Source organism: Oncorhynchus nerka, linkage group LG3 (genome assembly GCF_034236695.1).
Source record: "Oncorhynchus nerka isolate Pitt River linkage group LG3, Oner_Uvic_2.0, whole genome shotgun sequence".
Taxonomy (NCBI): Eukaryota; Metazoa; Chordata; class Actinopteri; order Salmoniformes; family Salmonidae; genus Oncorhynchus; species Oncorhynchus nerka.
In genome coordinates, this window is record NC_088398.1 from 25,148,698 (window position 1) to 25,170,540 (window position 21,843).

The window sequence follows — 21,843 nt, forward strand, 5'->3', positions numbered from 1 at the left end:
ACACCAAGTCACTTGGCTCTGTCATAACCTCACATGGTCTCTCCTATCATTGCTATGCAGACGACACACAATTAATCTTCTCCTTTCCCCCCTCTGATGACCAGGTGGCGAATCGCATCTCTGCATGTCTGGCAGACATATCAGTGTGGATGACGGATCACCACCTCAAGCTGAACCTCGGCAAGACGGAGCTGCTCTTCCTCCCGGGAAGGACTGCCCGTTCCATGATCTCGCCATCACGGTTGACAACTCCATCGTGTCCTCCTCCCAGAGCGCTAAGAACCTTGGCGTGATCCTGGACAACACCCTGTCGTTCTCAACTAACATCAAGGCGGTGGCCCGTTCCTGTAGGTTCATGCTCTACAAAATCCGCAGAGTACGACCCTGCCTCACACAGGAAGCGGCGCAGGTCCTAATCCAGGCACTTGTCATCTCCCGTCTGGATTACTGCAACTCGCTGTTGGCTGGGCTCCCTGCCTGTGCCATTAAACCCTACAACTCATCCAGAACGCCGCAGCCCGTCTGGTGTTCAACCTTCCCAAGTTCTCTCACGTCACCCCGCTCCTCCGCTCTCTCCACTGGCTTCCAGTTGAAGCTCGCATCCGCTACAAGACCATGGTGCTTGCCTACGGAGCTGTGAGGGGAACGGCACCTCAGTACCTCCAGGCTCTGATCAGGCCCTACACCCAAACAAGGGCACTGCGTTCATCCACCTCTGGCCTGCTCGCCTCCCTACCACTGAGGAAGTACAGTTCCCGCTCAGCCCAGTCAAAACTGTTCGCTGCTCTGGCCCCCCAATGGTGGAACAAACTCCCTCACGACGCCAGGACAGCGGAGTCAATCACCACCTTCCGGAGACACCTGAAACCCCACCTCTTTAAGGAATACCTAGGATAGGATAAAGTAATCCTTCTCACCCCCCTTAAAAGATTTAGATGCACTATTGTAAAGTGGCTGTTCCACTGGATGTCATAAGGTGAAAGCACCAATTTGTAAGTCGCTCTGGATAAGAGCGTCTGCTAAATGACTTAAATGTCATGTAAATGTAAACATTTCTAATAGAATCCAACTTCAATTTGGAATTTCATCCCTCATTATATCTTCTCCCGTTTTGGTGGCTTCAATTTTATGTTACTTTGCAATTATTGTTTTTAAAAATTGTATTTAACCTTTATTTAACTAGGCAAGCCAGTAGTGAACAAATTGTTATTTACAATGACAGGCTACCCTGGCCAAACCCGGACGACGCTGGGCCAATTGTGCGCCGCCCTATGGGACTACCAATCACGGCCGGATGTGATGCAGCCTGGATAACATTGATAAGATTCCTACAAAATTATCTGCTTTTCATAGACAAGTATTCTTAGCGTGGTCGTTAATATATAAACATTTTTTCTTTCTGCATAGGTATTTCATTTGGAAGGATATTTTGTATAGAAAAAAGTATTTATTTAATCATAACCATATCCTGCTGGTGAGTAAACTTTTTAATGCAGAAGGATTGTTACTCAATTATGAGGAATTTATATCTCATTACAATATCCCTGTTACAGCTAGAGAGTTTGCCATAGTCTTTGATGCTATTCCATTTGGAACTCTCATGTTATTTAGAGGTGTAACCAGACCTCACCTTCTTGACCTACCCTCGTTTAATCCAGTTGACTCTTCAGTAGGAAAAATGTGTTTCTCCTTGTTCCCTCAGAACAGATCTATACGTGCTTTATTTCAAAGGGATATTGTATCCATTCCTTATGTCACAACTTACTGGAATACATCTGTCTAAAATATCTGTTGGGGAAAAGTCTGGTTATTACCACACAAATACCTGCTTGTTAACAAGGTCAAAGAGGTCTCTTTCAGAATGATCAATAAGTATTACCCTGCAAATCATTACCTGAAGAAACTCAAAAAAGACATTCACAATTTTACCTCATAAATCTAATTGTGCTAATGGCAAAATTTCATATTCATAAATGTAAATTCACTAATAAAAAAACACTCTTCCGTGTTCTTCCGGAATTTGAACAGTACATTAAGACCATTCTACATTCTTCTAATAAGAAAGCTGTTAAAACAATCAATATGTGTGTATATTTTAAGGTCTTTGTATAATCTGTAATTTGTTTTACCCTCATAAATCTAATTTAGCTAATGGCAAAATTTCATATTCATAAATGTAAATTCACTAATAAAAAAAATACTCTTCCGTGTTTTCTGTAAGGAATTTGAACAGTACATTAAGACCATTCTACATTCTTCTAATAAGAAAGCTGTTAAAACAATCAATATGTGTGTATATTTTAAGGTCTTTGTATAATCTGTAATTTGTTTTACGCCTTAGCATATGGTATCATTGCCTGTTTGTATAGTTATATATATACACTAAAAAATAATAAAGAACACATGTATTGTCGCTCTCTGATGACGTCCTTCCGGAATCTGCGGGACTGGTTTAGGACACCTGGTTCGGGTACATAGAAGAAGTTGAAGCTATAACTTGACATTTTGAGTGTTTTCTACGTGTGTCAAATAACCTGTCAAGATGGTGAAGCCACGGTTCAAGGGGAAAAGCACGATAAACACATCGGCGGCCAGCAGTAATCCTGGTATGTTTACAGTCCATGCTCTATGTAACGTTACTCTTTGTTTACAGCTAATGTTAGCTAGCTAACGCGATAGACTCTCTCTGATAGATCTGTCCGTTTCTTCTAACAACACAGACACATTTGGTCCATATGTGACATTCGTGTTAGCTAGAAATGGAAACGTATACAATATGTTTGGCACTGACATAATTAGTTCAGTAACTAGCTAATTTAGCTACACATTCTGTTAAACCTTTTGCCAAAAACACAACGTAACTTCCATAACACAACTGAGAATTGCACTTCTTATATGGATTTCCAATATTGTTCTGACACTGACAATGAATTAACCCAAAATACCACCACACACCTATAATCTCTAACACTGTGTGGCATATATCACCATAACCTTACGACTCTACCTTTTACAGACCGACCAAAGACTCTTGCAGGTTCAGGCAACAGCATGAGGGACCGGGCAACTGTCAGGCGTCTGAATATGTACAGACAAAAGCAGAGATGGTAAATGGTGGAGAGAAAACAACATGTGACACTTCCATATGAACTCTTTCCTTTAATGCTAGTGTAACTCTCAGGTCAGCAGTTGACACTTTACCCAGATCAACCACACCAGTTCCTGGTATTCTATATGTAGCTCCTCTTCATTTAAAAAAAAAAAATGATTGTGTTGTAATATATTTGACTGTAATATAATTTCCATGCACCAGCTTTTGTGGCCACTGACTATTTCCTCTGCCATTAGCAACAACAGAGGCCAGGTGATCAAGCGTTTGTCGTACCAGTCCACTGTGGCTGATGGGACACAGGCCAGAGTGGAGCCCAACATCAAATGGTTTGGTGAGTAGTTTGGTTAAACTGCAATTGCCACACTGTCTCAAGTTAATCCACAAATTCTCTTGGCTCTGTTTTTATTATTGATTTGACAGGTATAATGGCAATTTGTCTAACAATTGATTGGCTAGTTGAAGCAAGTTGAAACTGTATACAGAATGGTGGAGTTCTTGTCAATAATGTCTAGCAAACTCTTGATTTGTAAGAATAAATCTGTTTTATGCCTTTTTTAAATATCTGTGTATGGAGAGATAAGATGGCAGCCTCAACTTTCTCACACACACACACACACACTGGTTAATTCTTCCCCTCTGGTCTCCACTGTCTCAGCAAACACTCGGGTCATCAAGCAGTCATCCCTACAGAAGTTTCAGGATGAGATGGGTGCGGTGAAGAAGGACCCATACCGCGTGGTAATGAAACTGCCCATGTCCCTCCTGCACGACAGAGTCAAGGCACACGTGAGTACCAAGCAGGGGCGCATTCATTTGAGCACACTGGTGTTGTCACGATACCAGCATTTTGACATCGATACCAGGTTTAGTATCAGGACACTGAAACAATACATTTGCAAAAAATGTCACAGAATAACCACTGGCCTTTATTTATTTTTAACATTGAACAGTATGTTGATAGCTAGTTTTTATTTTTTATTTAACCCATATTTAGTACAACATCTAAAATAAATACAGTGCCTTGCGAAAGTATTCGGCCCCCTTGAACTTTGCGACCTTTTGCCACATTTCAGGCTTCAAACATAAAGATATAAAACTGTATTTTTTTGTGAAGAATCAACAACAAGTGGGACACAATCATGAAGTGGAACAACATTTATTGGATATTTCAAACTTTTTTAACAAATCAAAAACTGAAAAATTGGGCGTGCAAAATTATTCAGCCCCTTTACTTTCAGTGCAGCAAACTCTCTCCAGAAGTTCAGTGAGGATCTCTGAATGATCCAATGTTGACCTAAATGACTAATGATGATAAATACAATCCACCTGTGTGTAATCAAGTCTCCGCATAAATGCACCTGCACTGTGATAGTCTCAGAGGTCCGTTAAAAGCACAGAGAGCATCATGAAGAACAAGGAACACACCAGGCAGGTCCGAGATACTGTTGTGAAGAAGTTTAAAGCCGGATTTGAATACAAGAAGATTTCCCAAGCTTTAAACATCCCAAGGAGCACTGTGCAAACGATAATATTGAAATGGAAGGAGTATCAGACCACTGCAAATCTACCAAGACCTGGCCGTCCCTCTAAACTTTCAGCTCATACAAGGAGAAGACTGATCAGAGATGCAGCCAAGAGGCCCATGATCACTCTGGATGAACTGCAGAGATCTACAGCTGAGGTGGGAGACTCTGTCCATAGGACAACAATCAGTCATATATTGCACAAATCTGGCCTTTATGGAAGAGTGGCAAGAAGAAAGCCATTTCTTAAAGATATCCATAAAAAGTGTCGTTCAAAGTTTGCCACAAGCCACCTGGGAGACACACCAAACATGTGGAAGAAGGTGCTCTGGTCAGATGAAACCAAAATTGAACTTTTTGGCAACAATGCAAATCGTTATGTTTGGCGTAAAAGCAACACAGCTCATCACCCTGAACACACCATCCCCCCTGTCAAACATGGTGGTGGCAGCATCATGGTTTGGGCCTGCTTTTCTTCAGCAGGGACAGGGAAGATGGTTAAAATTGATGGGAAGATGGATGGAGCCAAATACAGGACCATTCTGGAAGAAAACCTGATGGAGTCTGCAAAAGACCTGAGACTGGGACGGAGATTTGTCTTCCAACAAGACAATGATCCAAAACATAAAGCAAAATCTACAATGGAATGGTTCAAAAATAAACATATCCAGGTGTTAGAATGGCCAAGTCAAAGTCCAGACCTGAATCCAATCGAGAATCTGTGGAAAGAGCTCGAGCTGTTTTGCAAGGAGGAATGGGAAAAAATTTCAGTCTCTCGATGTGCAAAACTGATAGACATACCCCAAGCGACTTACAGCTGTAATCGCAGCTAAAGGTGGTGCTACAAAGTATTAACTTAAGGGGGCTGAATAATTTTGCACGCCCAATTTTTCAGTTTTTGATTTGTTAAAAAAGTTTGAAATATCCAATAAATGTCGTTCCACTTCATGATTGTGTCCCACTTGTTGATTCTTCACAAAAAAATACAGTTTTATATCTTTATGTTTGAAGCCTGAAATGTGGCAAAAGGTCGCAAAGTTCAAGGGGGCCGAATACTTTCGCAAGGCACTGTATATTCAATTTCTTTCAAAAAATAAAACTCCATATCAATTACCCCCAAGAGTTATTTTGACTATTTTCACATTGTAGAAAAATAGTGAAGACATCAAAACTATGAAATAACACATGGAATCATGTAGTAACCAAAAAAGTGTTAAACAAATCTAAATATATTTTAGATTCTTCAAAGTAGCCACCCTTTGCCTTGATGACAGCTTTGCACACTCTTGGCATTCTCTCAATCAGCTTCATGAGGAATGCTTTTCCAACAGTCTTGAAGGAGTTGTCACATGCTGAGCACTGCTTTTCTGTCACTTTGTGGTCCAACTCATCCTAAACCATCTCAATTGGGATCAGGTTGGGTGATTGTGAAGGCCAGGTCATCTGATGCAGCACTTCATCACTCCTTCTTGGTCAATTAGCCAGTGAACAGTTGATGTTACTTGAACTCAATAAGCATTTATTTGGTCTGCAATTTCTGAGGCTGGTAACTCTAATGACCTTAACCTCTGCAGCAGTCATGGCGGTCCTCATGAGAGCCAGTTTCATCATAGCGCCTGATGATTTTGGAGAATGCACTTGAAGACACTTTCAAAGTTCTTGACATTTTCTGGATTGACTTATCTTCATGTCTTAAAGTAATGATGGACTGTCATTTCTCTTTGCTTATTTGAGCTGTTCTTGCCATAATATGGACTTGGTCTTTTACCAAATAGGGCCATCTTCTCTATACCCCCTTTACCTTGTCACAACCCAACTGATTGGTTCAAATGCATTAAGGAGGAAAGAAATTCTACAAATGAACTTTTAACAAGACACACCTGTTAATTGAAATGCATTTCAGGTGACTACCTCATGAAGCTATTTGAGAGAATGCCAAGAGTGTGCAAAGCTGTCATCAAGGCAAAGGGTGGCTACTTTGAAGAATCTGAAATATAAAATATATTTTGGTTACTAAATGATTCCGTATGTTATTTCATAGTTTTGATGTAGAAAATGGTAAAAATAAAGAAAAACACTTGAATTAGTAGGTGTGTCAACTTTTGACTGGTACTGTATGTTCGTCATTCTCACTCAAGTCATTCAAATTTAGTTGCTAGTAGAATAACATTACAATGCAAATGTTCCGTGTACAGTGGCAAGAAAAAGTATGAACCTTTTGGAATTACCTGGGTTTCTGCATAAATTTGACATGGATGAAGATCAGATCAAATTTTAAGTCACAATAGACAAACTCATTGTGCTTAAACTAATAACACACAAATTGTATTTGTCTGGTCTATATTGAATACATAATTTAAACATTGATAGTGTAGGTTGAGAAAAATGTGAACCCCTGGGCTAATGACTTCTCCAAAAGCTAATAGGAGTCAATGAACCTGGAGTCGAATCAATGAGACGAGATTGGAGATTTTGGTTAGAGTTGCCCTGCCCCATTAAAAAAAAAACTCACCAAATTTGAGTGTGCTATTCACGAGAAGTATTGCCTGATGTGAACCTCAGACAAAAGAATTCCGAAGACCTAAGATTAAGAATGGTTGCCTTCCATAAAGCTGGAAAGGGTTACAAAAGTATCTCTGAAAGAATGTCCACGGTAAGACAAATTGTCTGTAAATGGACAAATTTCAGCACTGTTGCTACTCTTCCTAGGAGTGGCCGTCCTGCAAAGATGATTGCAAGAGCACAGCGCAGAAGGCTCAATGAGGTTAGGAAGAATCCTAGAGTGTCAGCTAAAGACTTACAGAAATGCTAACATCTCAGTTGACGAGTCTACAGTACGTAAAACACTAAACAAGAATGGTTTTCATGGGAGGACACCATGGAAGAAGCCACTGCTGTCCAAAATAAACATGGCTGCACATCTGAAGTTCGGAAAAGAGCACCTGGATGTTCCACAACGCTACTGGAACAATTCTGTGGACAGATTAAACTGAAGTTGTGTTGTTTGGACGGAACACACTACACTGTGTGGAGGACAAAAAGGCACAACACACCAACATCAAACATCATCCCAACTGTAAAGTATGGTGGAGGGAGCATCATGGTTTGGGGCTGCTTTGATCCCTCAGATCCTGGACAGCTTGCTATTATCGACCGGAAAAAATAATTTCCAATTTTATTAAGACATTTTGCAGGACAATGTAAGGCTATCTGTCCTCCAATTGAAACTCAACAGAAGTTAGGTGAGGCAACAGGACAACAACCCAAAAGATCAACAATATGCCTTCTGGAGTGGCCCAGTCAGTTCTGACCTCAACCCAATTGAGATGCTGTGGCATGACCTCGAGTGGTTCACGCCAGACATCCTAAGAATATTGCTGAACTGAAACAGTTTTGTAAAACGGAATGGTTTAAAATTCCTCCTGACCGTTGTGCAGGTCTGTTCCGCAACTACGGAAAACGTTTGGTTGAGTTTATTTCTGCCAAAGAAGGGTCAACCTGTTATTAAATCCAACCTACACTGTGAATGTTTACACTGTGTGTTCAATAAAGACATGACAAATTATAATTGTTTGTGTTTTTAGCTTAACCAGACTGTTTGTCTATTGTTGTGACTTAGATGAAGATCAGATCACGTTTTATGACTAATTTATGCAGAAATCCAGGTAATTCTAAAGGGTTCACATACTTTTTCTCCACACTAAAGAATTGTTGGCCGTTTTGGAATAAACCTTCCTTGCACTGCTTTGTAGCACCTTGTGCTTAGTTGTTTCTGTTGGCTGGCCCTCATCTGCTCTGTACGCAAAGTATTCCCACAGTTCACTTCTGGAGACCCTTTCGTCAACAACATGGGGGTGTGGAGTTATGTTTTAGTTTGAAGAAGCCATGTTGTTGGCATTTTCTCTCTCCCGCTTGCTTCTCAAATGTGGCTTGCGCTGTGTATGCTGCATGCGCAAGTAGCCTGGCTATCTTACTACTGTCCCCCTTGAAAAGATTCAGACAAATTACTAGACAGACTAGCTCCTCTAAATCCGTATATGACTTGAGACACATTTGACACAAGTGCCGAAAGTAACAAATTCTAGTATCAAACCGTTCATGTTTTTAGTATCGAAAAGTACCAACGTTTCGGTAGACCGTGCTACATTAGCCCACTGTAGCAAAAATGTTTTGCGACTGAAAACTAAAAGTGGTTCAGGACTTTTAGTCTTCTGTTTTGTGCCTAATGAATACGACCCCGGTCAAATTAGGACACCAAGTGACTCAATACTGGGGTGGAGTTGGCTACTTGATGGTGAGCAGACGGCACTCTCCACACTGTGTGCTTTCATATTTGTGGTGGTGATGTTTTTGACTACAGGGAGTGTCAATTGTGTTCGATCTCACGCAATGTTATTCAATATTGTCCCATCTGGCAAAGCTGTAGTGGTCTGTCTGTCTTGTGTGATATGAACATTAATTTTTATTTATTTGGATCCCTATTAGCTTTTGCAGAAGCAGCAGCTATTCTTCCTGGGGTCCACAAACTCAAAACACTGATAGACAAGTCACACACATTTTAAATACAACGTTATACAAACAATACATTTTTTTTAAAGTGGCTCCTCACTGTCCCCGCTGTTCCATGAGTTGCTTTTTAATCTGTTTTTAGGTAGTTTTGCTTGAATAATTGGAGATGGGAGTTCCATGCGATCATGGCTCTGTATAAAACTGTGCGTTGCAGTGAATTTGTTTTTGAAGAACCCCTTGTTGGCATGTTTTGTGGGGTATCTGAGCTGAATGTTATTTGATTATATAGACTAGAGGTCGCCCGATAACTTGAATCGGCCAATTATTCATAACAATCGGTAATCAGCCTTTTTGGATGCCGATTTACATCGCAATCCACGAGGTGACTGCATGGCAGGCTGACCACCTGTTATGCAAGTGCAGCATCAAAATGACCTTGTGGCTGCAAGGAGCCATGGTAAGTTGCTAGCTAGCATTAGGGCCGGCAGGATAGCCTAGTGGTTAGAGCATTGGGCTAGTAACTGGAAGGTTGCAAGTTCAAACCCCCGTGCTGACAAGGTACAAATCTGTCGTTCTGCCCCTGAACACAGTTCCTAGGCCGTCATTGAAAATAAGAATTTGTTCTTAACTGACTTGCCTAGTTAAATAAAGGTAAAAAAAAAACGTATCTTATAAAAAAAAACGTATCTTCACATAATCACTAGTTAACTACACATGGTTGATATTACTAGCATGTCCTGCATTGCATATAATCAATGCGTTGCCTGTTAATTTATCAACGAATCACAGCCTACTTCAACTTCGCCAAACGGATGACGATTTAATAAAAGCGCAATCGTGAAAAAAGCACATTCGTTGCACAAATGTACCCATTCATAATGCCTTTTTAAAATCAATACACAAGTAGTTTTGATTTTTTTTTTTACCTGCATATTTAGTTAAAGACATTCATGTTAGCAGGTAATATTAACTAGGGAAATTGTGTCGCTTCTCTTGCGTTCAGTGCAAGCAGAGTCGGGGTATATATATGCAGCAGTTTGGGCCACCTGGCTCATTGTGAACTGTGGGAAGACCATTTCTTCCCAACAAGGACCAGAATTAATTTGCCAGATTTTTACATATTTATGACATAACATTGCACAACCTTCAATGTAACAGCAATATTTAGACGTAGTGTTGCCACCCCTTTGATAAAATACGTATTTCACTGAAAGAATAAATGTTTTGTTTTCAAAATGATCGTTTCTGGATATGACCATATTAATGACCATGGATTGTATTTCTGTGTGTTTATTATCAATAAATCTATGATTTGATAGAGCAGTCTGACTGAGCGGTGGTAGGCGGCAGCAGCAGGCTTAATTCAAACAGCACTTTACTGCGTTTGCCAGCAGCTCTTAGCAATGCTTCATTCACAGAGCTCTTTATGATTTCAAGCGGGTGATGGCAATACGAAAGTGCCTATAAGAACATCCAATAGTCAATGGTATATGAAATACAAATGGTATAGAGATAAATAGTCAACGTGTCATAATTCCTATAACTACAACCTAAAACTTATTAACTGGGAATATTGACGACTCGTGTTAAAAGCTTTCATATGTTCTCATGTTCTGAGCAAGGAACTTCAACGTTAGCTTTTTTACATGGCACATATTACACTTTTACTTTCTTCTCCAACACTGTTTTTGCATTATTTAAACCAAATTGAACATGTTTCATTATTTATTTGAGATTAAATTGAATTTATTGATGTATTATATTAAGTAAAAAATGTTGTAATTGTCATTATTACAAATACATGCAGTTGAAGTCGGAAGTTTACATACATCTTAGCCAAATACAAAAACTCAGTTTTTCCACAATTCCTGACATTTATATCCTAGTAAAAATTCCCTGTCTTAGGTCAGTTAGAATCACCACTTTATTTTAAGAATGTGAAATGTCAGAATAATAGTAGAGAGAGATTTATTTCAGCTTTAATTTCTTTCATCACATTCCCAGTGGGTCAGAAGTTTACATACACTCAATTAGTATTTGGTAGCATTGCCTTTACATTGTTTGTTTAACCTGGGTCAAATGTGTTGGGTAGCCTTCCATAAGCTTCCCACAATAGGTTGGGTGAATTGTGACCCATTCCTCCTGACAGAGCTGGTGTAACTGAGTCAGGTTTGTAGGCCTCTTTGCTCACACACACTCCATAGGATTGACGTGAGGGCTTTGTGATGGCCACTCCAATTCCTTGACTTTGTCTTCAAGCCATTTTGCCACAACTTTGAAAGTATGCTTGGGATCATTGTCCATTTGGAAGACCCATTTGTGATTAAGCTTTAACTTCCTGACTGATGTCTTGAGATGTTGCTTCAATATATCCACAATTTTCCAGCCTCCCCCTTTTTCCTCCAAACATAATGATGGTCATTATGGCCAAACAGTTCTATTTTTGTTTCATCAGACCAGAGGACATTTCTCCAAAAAGTACAATCTTTGCCCTGGTGTGCAGTTGCAAATCGTAGTCTGGCTTTTTTGTGGCGGTTTTGGAGCAGTGGCATTTTACTGTGGATATAGATACATTTGTACCTGTTTCCTCCAGTATCTTCACAAGGTCCTTTGCTGCTGTTCTGGGATTGATTTGCACTTTTCGCACCAAAGTACGTTCATCTTTAGGAGACCGAACGCGTCTCCTTCCTGAGCGGCATGACGGCTGCGTGGTCCCATGGTGTTTATACTTGCGTACCATTGTTTGTACAGATGAACGTGGTACCTTCAGGCATTTGGAAATTGCTCCCAAGGATGAACCGGACTTGTGGAGGCCTACAGTTTTTTTTTTCTGAGGCCTTGGCTGATTTCTTTTGATTTTCCCATGAAGTCAAGCAAAGAGGCACTGAGTTTGAAGGTAAGCCTTGAAATACATCCACAGGTACACCTCCAATTGACTCAAATGGTGTCAATTAGCCTATAAGAAGCTTCTAAAGCTATGACATAATTTATTGGAATTTTCCAAGCTGTTTAAGGCACAGTCAACTTAGTGTACGTAAACTTCTGACCCACTGGAATTGTAATAATATGTCTGTAAACAATTGTTGGAAAACTTACTTGTCAAAACTTACTTACAGTAGATGCCCTAACTGACTTGCCAAAACTGTAGTTTGTTAATTAACATGAAATTTGTGGAGTGGTTGAAGAATGAGTTTTAATGACTCTAACTGAAGTGTATGTAAATTCCGACTTCAACTGTATATATAAATAAACATTAATCGTCCAATTTTAATCGGCATCGGCTTTTTTTGGTCCTTGAATAATCGCCGTTAAAATATCAGAATAAGTCTACCTCTAATTTTCGTCAGTAATATTTCTTATAAAAAGTAGATCAGAAGCAGTTAATCGCTCATCACAACCCTCAACCAAGAAAGACTGGCATGCATGTTGTTGATTTTAGTTCTGTATGTACAGTTAAGGGCAAGGCGTGCTGCTCTGTTTTGAGCCAGCTGCAGCTTTGCTAGGTCTTTCTCTCCTGCACTTGACCCTATTACCGGACAGTAATCAAGATGGGAGCAGAGCCTGAACAACTAGTACAGTTGATTTGTGTCAAATGCAGAAAATCTTTTTATAACAGACATAACCCTCCCCATCTTCACCACGACTTTGTCAATATCACTTGACCATCCAATGTAATACCTAGGAGTTTAGCTTTCTCAACTTGCTCTATGGTCACACCTTTATGTAGAACTCCAGTTTAAGTCTTCGGGAATGTTTTGAACCAAATACAATGTCTTTACTATATTAAAACGAAAAGCAAGTTTATTATGAATCACCTGTTCTGATGCTGACTACTCCTTATTTAGAATTTCAGTGAGCCCTCTGGCTTTGGTTGCTGAAATGTAGCATGTGGACTCATCTACATACAGTCATTATAGCTTTGTGGCAAATCACTTGTAAAAGAAAAATAGATGCATAATTACCAAAAGTATGTGGACACCTGCTCGTCGAACAGCTCATTCCAAAATCATGGGCATTAATATGGTCTCCGCTTTGCTGCTATAACATTTTCCACTCTTCTGGGAAGGCTTTCCACTTAGATGTTGGAACATTGCTGCAAGGACTTTCAGCTTTGAGCATTTAGTGAGATTGGGCGCTAATGTTGGCTGATTAGGCCTGGCTCGCAGTCGGCGTTCCATTTCATTCCAAAGGTGTTCGATGGTGTTGAGGTCAGGACTCTGTACAGGCCAGTCAAGTTTTTCCACGCTGATCTCGACAAACCAGTTCTGTAAAGACCTGGCTTTGCGCACCGGGGCATTGTCATGCCAAAGCAGGAAAGGGCCTTCTCCAAACTGTTGCCACAAAGTTCGAATCCCAGAATCGTCTAGAATGTAATTTTATGCTGTAGCATTAAGATTTCCCTATGACGGTGCGGCATTGAAAGTCATTGAGCTCTTCAGTAGGGCCGTGTGTTTGTCTATGGAGATTGCATAGCGATGTGCTCGTATTTTATACACCTGTCAGCAATGGTGAGGCTGAAATAGCCAAATCCACTAATTTCAAGGGGTGTCCACATACTTTTGTATATATACTGTATCTGACGTTAGAACACTCTAGGTTCTGTTGGATAAATAACTCTGCAACCATGTGATGTAAAGCCATAGCCATGAGTTTTTTTCAATAACAATTTATGATCAATAAAATTAAAGGCTTCACTGAAATCTAACAATGCAACTCTAACTATCATCTTGTTCTTTTATTTGAACTAGTCATCTGAGTCAGTGCAGTGCAAGTTGAGTGCCCTTTATTTATGCTGAAAGTCAGTTAACTTATTGTAAAATCATTACACTGTTTTCCTCAGGCAGCCTATGTCTTAGAGCCTGGTTACACCAGACTGAGCGTTCGTTCCGGTTTAACCAGGCTGTATTTGTGAGGTGAAAAATGCACGGGTTGACAGGTCAGGTGGGATCTTCCTCTCCAACTAGCCTATTCCGCTCGTTTTGCTCCGCTTCACAATGATCCAACCTGCCTGTATCGAGTTGTGCTTTGCAAGAGAGAGTTCGATGTAGTTGGCCAACTTTGTGCCCCCGGGTGATTTTGCTACACAATGTTCCTGTAGATTGCTCTAAAACCATTATTTTCTCAACCGTAATAGCCTATGCATTATGTTGATTCCTGCTATGAAAGTATCTGCCTGTCCCTGTTTTGCGGCCGGCTGCTGTGTGAGATATGCGCATGGTGGAGGGAGAGATGCATTCTGAGAAGCACAACCATATGACCATTGACGAAAGTGCTACTGCAGGCAAATTAGTTTTTTTTTTAAAGCTAATTACTCTTTCAGTTACATCAAGTAGGCTACGCCTGGCGCTGGAAAGTTTTGTTGTAGGATTAATAAATGATCCTACATGGCTATATATAAACACAAAAATAATTTGAGTTATCAATCTAGCAAAATGTTTTGCACTTCCTCAGGATGTGAATAATATAGCTTATAGGCCAATATGAACAAAGATGTCATCAAATTCTCTGAAGAGCCAAAAATAAATCTGATAATTCTGGATCTTATTTTGACAGGTTTCATATCAAAATATTAGTCATGCATTCCTTGTATATGCTGCATGAAATAATAGCTTTTTTAATCATCGACTGCCACTAATGTGCAGTGAATGTTCTTGTATTTGTTATTGAGCAACATGGTCAAATTTATCACAATATGACTTATTGTTAATTTCGCCTAGCTATAATAAAAAAAACGCCCCAAAAGACTACAAACAATACTTCTGTCCAGTTCTTCATGTTCTCTCTGAACATTGTTGTTGAGTGAGTTGTTCTGTGTTCTTTTCCCTCTAAATAGCTCCATATGCGTGCGAGACCTTTCAAGACGCTCAAAGCTGTTGGAAATAAATGGCCTTTTCCTTTCTTTTCTTTTTTACTCTCCCTCCTTTCCCCACTCCTCCTTCCTCTTGCCATTTCATGTCTTACTCCATTTAGGGAATTGAGCCCCATGCCAAAGGAATGTGAGCAAGTCCAGATACGTTGCATAAATAATTTTTAATTTGATGTCAATTCTGGTTCTCTGTCTTCTGATCTGTTCCTGATCTTCACCGTTTGTTGGCTGAGTATTCTCGCCAAGGTCTTTTTCAGGTCTCTTATTCTATTTTATGGTGATGTTTTCACCATAGTTTCTGTCTTCAGTCGGTAGCACGTATTTGGAGTTTTTTGCTTCCCCCCCCGAAGGATTTTTTTTGTGGTCATTTACTGTTAGATTTTAATTTAAAAAGCCGGCATTAGAATACTTCAAAACAAGACCAGAAGGGGTGGAAGAATGAAACTGGAGGTGATGGACACGTCGTTTTAGAAAGAACAACCTCCAAAACATTCTGGCGGATGGTCAAGGTGAAGCTGAAATCTTAAACATCGTTGCTTTTGACGAGATCCATAAACTGTTTGTTTGTTTTCTCTCTCTCTCCGTGTTGCAATAGGACTAAGGCTACCTTTTACGGCTGTTTCGGAGGATAATTTAACTCCTAATCAGATCTGGCTCAGACAATGCAGTTTATTGACAGTTTCACTGCATACTTGAGGTGCTGTGTTTGTTCTCCGCCGTTGTTTATTGGTGGAACCCCTGGAACATGGCCACCAGCTCCGTCGCATAAAGCTTTGCAGTTTGCTCCAACTAATTACAACCTAACCTATACCTCACACGGAATTCTACATCACTGTGCTTTCTCTCCACTACTGTTCCACCCAAGAGTTGTGTTCCAACTGTAACCCCATCCAAGCCGTTGGGTTTTTATTCTGCTTGTTTCTTCACACGAGGGAGAGAGAGCAACTGTTGCTTTACCGGATGCATTTATTTTGCATTGCATGCGGCATTACAAAGCCACACTCTGTGATACAACGCAGGCGGCCGTAAATCTGTTGGGCGAGCACAGAACTGCTCTTCTCCAGCCCCCCTGGGTTGTGGTTTGTCTGTAAGGCAGCTGAACAACTTGCAGACATTTTGAGGACGCTTATGGTTATAGAGCTCAGACACCCATTTGAGGACCATAATAAGAGAGTACAGCACAGACATAATCGCATCTATCGTCCCACATTTCCACATCCATCTTTCACATCTATCGTCAAGTCTTCCCCCTGTCTGTCTTCCTAATGTGTCCCTCCTGTTGCTTCTCTCAGGAAGCAGCTGTGATAGAATGGCCTCTCAAATAGATTGCAAAAGCCCCTGTTTCTCCTCCTGTTATCTAACCAGTGCAGTCTGTCAAACAATTTTGTCTAAATTATCTCTCCCCGTCTCCTCCCCTTGGCCACCATCTTCTGCAGAACTCTAAGGTACACATCCTGGACACCGAGGGCTTTGAGACCACGTTCGGGCCCAAGGCGCAGCGTAAACGACCCAACCTGATGGTGGGAGACATGAAGGACCTGGCAGAACAGGCTGAGGTCTCGGTACAGACCTACAGCACTGAGAAGGACCGCGACTTGGTCACAGAGGACGATGGGGTCAGGTGAGTGCAGTTTGCGCGTGTTAATTCTGATGTCACTTTGACTGACAGTGACAATGCCTTCCAAACGTACTGGGCTTTTTCAGGTATACCAATAACTACAATCCGTTTTCTATTTACTACTACCCCAATTCCATGATTGATACTCCATTTTTTTGTTTTGATAATATAGCCTAGCTTTAGACTGTATGTTGGACCACATGTTGCACTGTATGTTATCTACACACAGAGAGGAGGCTCGTGAGGAGATCTTCAAGAAGGGCCAGTCGTAGAGGATTTGAGGAGAACTCTACAAGGTACAGCATCTTTCTATCTGATCTAGGAATGTTTATTTTAGTTCACCTTGATATTTCCTAATAGAAACTGCGTACGGTGCAGGTATCAGGGATGCAAACTTGCCGCTATGTTTCTCATATCGAAATGAATTACAGAATGCATCCCTACGCTTCCTACAAATAGAATATCAAAGGTCAGAACGTGATGTCCGATATGTCATAGCAGAATCCGTCATCCAATAATATCACGTGTGACGGCTGTGAGCAGCTCTCCGCATCCCTAACAAGCCATTAGTCTACACAGCTGCTTTTCTCTCTCCATTCTTTCTGTGCACCTCTATCAGTTTTAAAATGTTATTTAGTCGTGATGGCGAGCTGGGGTGTGCAGGCAGTGATGGGGTTGGATACGTGAGCAAGCAGGCCAGTCTGACTAGGCTTTGCAGTCATGCAGCCTCAGTCACTGCCATAGAGGAAAAATGGACCACAGTGATAGTCATGCTTGCGCTTTTACTTCACTGAAAAAATGTTTCTGAAATATAGTGATTCGAGATGAGTTTAGCTCAGCTACGAACTCTCTCACTCCTGGTTATGCCCAAACCCTGACTCTGCCTTCCTCTCTCAATATCACTCCTTAACCCACAGGTGCTGGATGCCCGCGACCCCATGGGTACGCGCTCGCAGAGCATCGAGACCTACACGAGGAAGGAGAAGCCGTGGAAGCATCTGATCTTCGTGCTCAACAAGTGTGACCTTATCCCTACCTGGGTCACGGTAAGAGATCCCTTTACTCTATCCTGAGACAAATGCATGTGTAGGGGGGTAATAATTATCGTGTATGCGTATTACACTGACAAAAATAACAATGCAACATGTAAAGTGTTGGTCCCATGTTTCATGAGCTGAAATAACACGCTATTCAAAGTGCGCTGAACAAATTAAGGGAATCGTTCACGAACATTGGCACATTCTAAAATCCGATGATAGTCTTGGTAATGTGTTTTCGGACCTTCCCTTGGTCGTATTCTCGCGGGGCAGAAACCAATTGTTACACTCTGATTTACCACCCCAAGATATTCCTGAACAACGTCCATTTGCACCCCTACTGGATGGAAATTACAAGTGTAATGGCTGTGCTCAATGCAATGGCACTTATAAATGTAGATCCTTCAAACACCCACAAACAGGGAAATCGATCCCAATCAAAGGTGTTATTACGTGCTCCTCTATAAGGCAGTTATTTATCTTATAACTTGTCCTTGTGGTAAAAATTGTGGGTTAAACAAATCGTGAATTTAAAAGTACGTATCTCAGAGCATCGTAGCACCATTTAGGTGCAAAAACTTGACTTACCCAGTTGCTGCCCACTTTTTGGAGGCAGGCCACTGGATATCGTCTCTGCGTTTATATTGTCATCGAACATGTCACCCTCCCTAGGAGAGGGGGTGACCTTGATAATTTATTGTTAAAACGAGAGGCTGCCTGGATCTTTAACTTAAAGACCCTTGCTCCCTTCGGTCTCAACGTAGACTTTGATCTGAAGCCGTGATTGTGACTTTGCCATTTGTAATTGTTTGTAAGCTTGTGTAGTCTAAAATGAATCTATGATTGTATGCTCTCCATTTGTTTTTTGTATGCTGTTCTTTGTATGCCATTTTAATATTTGAGAATTAACCAATGATATTAGGCCACTCTTGGCCATGATTACAGACACCTGTATCTTTTGACACTATATAAACAAGTCATCCCACAGTGTTTATGATTATACCCTGATGAATGATGAAGGCAGCTTGGCTGTCGAAACAGTGGATATGACATTTTTGCATCTGAGCTCCTAGAGTGTGCGGCTCTCCTTTATTTTCAAGTTCTACTCCGCTAGCCAGCACCTCGCCTAAATACGTGTGCGTTTCTTTTTCTTCTAGAAAAACCTAACTAGCAGAAATTGTAAACAAGTTAGAAATTAAACACACCTTGCTATAGGTTACAATCTACTACTTAGCAAAAAAATAATGTATGTCATAAAATATATTCACCCCACCCAGTATTGTAATCAAAACTTACCAGAAAGCATATCGTCCTTGGCTCAGACAGTGTAGTAGTGTGGGTTCAATAGCATCTCATTAGTGTGCAAGATCTTGAGAATCAGCTGTATATGTGATGGAAGAGTGCACTGCACCTATGATGGAAGAATTCACTGTGCATGCAGAGGGTTGCAATTCCATTGAATTGGGGATAGTTTAACCAAAATATACCAGAAGACCTATAATTGCCTTGTGTGTCCCACAAAAAAATGTGCACTGTTATAAGCTAACTTTTTTGTTGTTGATGAATTTAAGCAAAATTCCCCAACTTAACTTCCCATGGAAAAATTCCAGAAATTTCCTGGAAAGTTTTTGACCCTTTGCAACCCTACGAACAACGAACACAATTGCATTTTATTGATGGCAATTTGAATGCGCAGAGATACCTTGGCAAGATATTGAGGTCCATTGTCGTGAAATTCATCTGCCGCCATCAAATCGTGTTTCAGCATGATAATGCATGGCCTCATGTCGCAAAGATCTGTACACAATTCTTGGAAGCTGAAAATGTTCCAGTTCTTCCATGGCCTGCATACTCACTAGACATGTCACCCATTGAGTATGTTTGGGATGCTCTGGATTGACATTTACGACAGCGTCTTCCAATTCCCGCCAATATCCAACAACTTCTCACAGCCATTGAGGAGGAGTGGGACAACATTCCACAGGCCACAATCAATAGCCTGATCAACTCTATGATAAGGAGATGTCGCGCTGCATGAGGCAAATGGTGGTCACACCAGATACTGACTTGTTTTCTGATCCACACCCCTACCTTTTTTAAAGGTATATGTGACCAACAGATGCATATCTGTATTCCCGAGTCATGGGAAATCAATAGACTAGGGCCTAATGAATTTATTTCAATTGGCTGATTTCCTTTTAGGAACTGTAACTTAGTAAAGTCTGAAATTGTTGCGTGTTTCGTTTATATTTTTGTTCAGTGTACCTCATAGTAAGACGACGCAATTAGCCTATTCAAATATGTATCTTACTCCAAAAGATAAATGGCTATATGCAAGAGACTACAGTTGAGTTACAGTAAAAGGCAATCAAGAAATGTCTGAGAATGGAATTCTAAATAGAAGTGTATTTAATTACTTTGTAAAATGAGGCATAAAGCAAAAGTTACAAGCATTAGTCCAAGTATATAGATCTTAACTTTGAAGACCAAGCATGAACAAAGATGCCCATTAGGCCAGAGACATAGAAGCCTAGGAAATGAAAATTGATCATACAACCTTCCTCCATGGACTGGATACAGGATAAGAGACCTTGATTCCATTGATTCCATCTGAGGTGTAACCTTTTCAACCTAAAAACAACTACCATTGACCAATCAAACGATACCAGGTTTATAGTAACCCATGTCTTTGCCATCTCCCTCTAAGGACCGTGGCTTCAAGGCAAACTGCTCCAGCTCCTTAAAGTTAGATGGATTCTGCTGGTGTACAGCAAATCCTTAAGTCATACCACAAATGCTCAATTGGATTGAGGTCTGAGCTTTGACTAGGCCATTCCAAGACATTTAAATGTTTCCCCTTAAACCACTTGAGTGTTGCTTTAGCAGTATGCTTAGGGTCATTGTCCTGCTGGAAAGTGAATCTCCGTCGCAGTCGCAAATCTCTGGAAGACTGAAACAGGTTTCCCCTCAAGAATTTTCCTGTATTTAGTGTCATCCATCATTCCTTCAATTCTGACCAGTTTCCCAGTCCCTGCTGATGCAACAACATCCCCACAGCATGATCCTGCCACCGCCATGCTTCACCCTGGGAATAGTATTCTCGGGGTGATGAGAGGTGTTGGGTTTGCGCCAGACAGTGTTTTCCTTGATGGCCAAAAAGCTCAATTTTAGTCTCATCTGACCAGAGTACCTTCTTTCATATGTTTGGGGAGTCTCCTGCATGCCTTTTGGCAAACACCAAAAGTGTTTGATTATTTTTTTCTTTAAGCAATGGCTTTTTTCTGACCACTCTTCCTTAAAGCCCAGCTCTGTGGTGTGTACTGCTTAAACTGGTCCTATGGACAGATACTTCAATCTCCGCTGTGGAGCTTTGCAGCTCCTTCAGGGTTGTCTTTTGTCTCTTTGTTGCCCCTCTGATTAATGCCCTCCTTGCCTGGTCTGTGAGTTTTGGTGGGCGGCCCTCTCTTGGCAGGTATGTTGTGGTGCCATATTCTTTCAATTGTTTTAATCATTCATTTAATGGTGCTCCGTGGGATGTTCAAAGTTTTGGATATTTTTTTATAACTCAACCCTGATCTGTACTTCTCCACAACTTTGTCCCTGACCTGTTTGGAGAGCTCCTTGGTCTTCATGGTGCCGCTTGTTAGTGATGTTGCAGACTCTGGGGCCTTTCAGAACAGGTGTGTGTATATATACTGAGATCATGTGACACTTAGATTGCACACAGGTGGGCTTTATTTAACTAATTATGTGACTTCTGAGGGTAATTGGTTACACCAGATCTTATTTAGGAGCTTCATAGCAAAGGGGGTGAATGCATATGTACCACTTTTCATATTTTTTATTCATTTTTTAACCGGTAATAATACTTTTTGCTTCACCAGTTTGGACTATTTTGTGTATGTCCATTACATGAAATCCAAAAAAAGCCAAGGGGGTTGAATACTTTTGCAAGGCACTGTATGTTTTAGGCTAGTCTAATCAGCAATAATGGCACAGCAAAAAGCGGTGTCAGAAATCTTTATAGGGGTGGCAGGTAGCCTAGTGGTTAGAGCGTTGGACTAGTAACCGAAAGCTTGTAAGATCGAATCCCCGAGCTGACAAGGTAAAAATCTGTTGTTCTGCCCCCGAACAAGGCAGTTAACCCACTGTTCCTAGGCCGTCATTGAAAATAAGAA

At 40.8% G+C, this 21,843-nt stretch overlaps 1 pseudogene; it reads left to right on the top strand.

The window, feature by feature from the left end:
* Window positions 1-2,442: 2,442 nt before the first annotated feature.
* The window catches only part of LOC115114227 (nucleolar GTP-binding protein 2-like), a 35,618-nt pseudogene continuing 16,217 nt past the window's right edge, over window positions 2,443-21,843 (top strand).